The 711-nt window shown below is 32.5% G+C and overlaps 1 protein-coding gene across 1 annotated transcript in view; it reads right to left on the bottom strand.

Annotated features, from left to right (window-relative positions):
- The window catches only part of Fnta (farnesyltransferase, CAAX box, alpha), a 73,755-nt gene that overhangs the window by 20,530 nt on the left and 52,514 nt on the right, over positions 1-711 (bottom strand). The gene's annotated exons all lie outside the window — the stretch shown is intronic.

Raw genomic sequence — 711 nt, 5'->3', positions numbered from 1 at the left:
TGTTATTTGCTTATTATTTCTTGCCTATATCTTGTAATATGAGAAACTACTTTGGCAGTACTAACCATTGTTACTCTCCTAAGATCTTGTTTTGAAATTTTGTACCATTGTTTTTATTTCTTTTATTTTAAAATAAAAATAACTGATGTCAAAAAAAAAAAAAAAAAAAAAAAGACATTGGTACTATTTTTTTTCAAAGTTGTGGTAGGTAGACGGGCATGTATATATTTGTCCTTGTGTGTGTGGTGAGACACTTTTTATGACCAAAATTTAAAAAGAAAATTCTGAATACTATACTTTTAGAAAATGTATCATTTCAGCAGGGTATGATGATGCATACCTGTAATACCAGCACTCTGGAAGACTGAGGCAGAAGGACTGAAAGGTCAAGCCAACCCTGGACAATTTAGCAATTTAGTAATTTATTTTGAGACAAAGATTCAAAATAAATAAATTGAAACAGGGCTGGAGATACAGCTCAGTGCAAAGGCCCTGGGATTGATCCATAGTACTAAAAGGGGGTGGGGGAGGAGTGAGGGAAGGAGAAAGAGGAAGAAAGAATGTTTAAATTTTTAAGTAAAAAGTATTTGTCAAAATGTGTAGTGCAGAGTAGCAATCCCTAAAAAGCTTTCACAGAAAACAATACTAGAATTGTTTGCTAGAATAAATGAAGTACCTGGAGTGGGAGTTTTAAATATTCTATTCAGGATT

The sequence above is a fragment of the Octodon degus genome, unplaced genomic scaffold, assembly GCF_000260255.1.
Source record: "Octodon degus isolate 3935 unplaced genomic scaffold, OctDeg1.0 scaffold00016, whole genome shotgun sequence".
Lineage (NCBI taxonomy): Eukaryota > Metazoa > Chordata > Mammalia > Rodentia > Octodontidae > Octodon > Octodon degus.
This window is presented reverse-complemented; position numbering and strand designations above follow the sequence as displayed.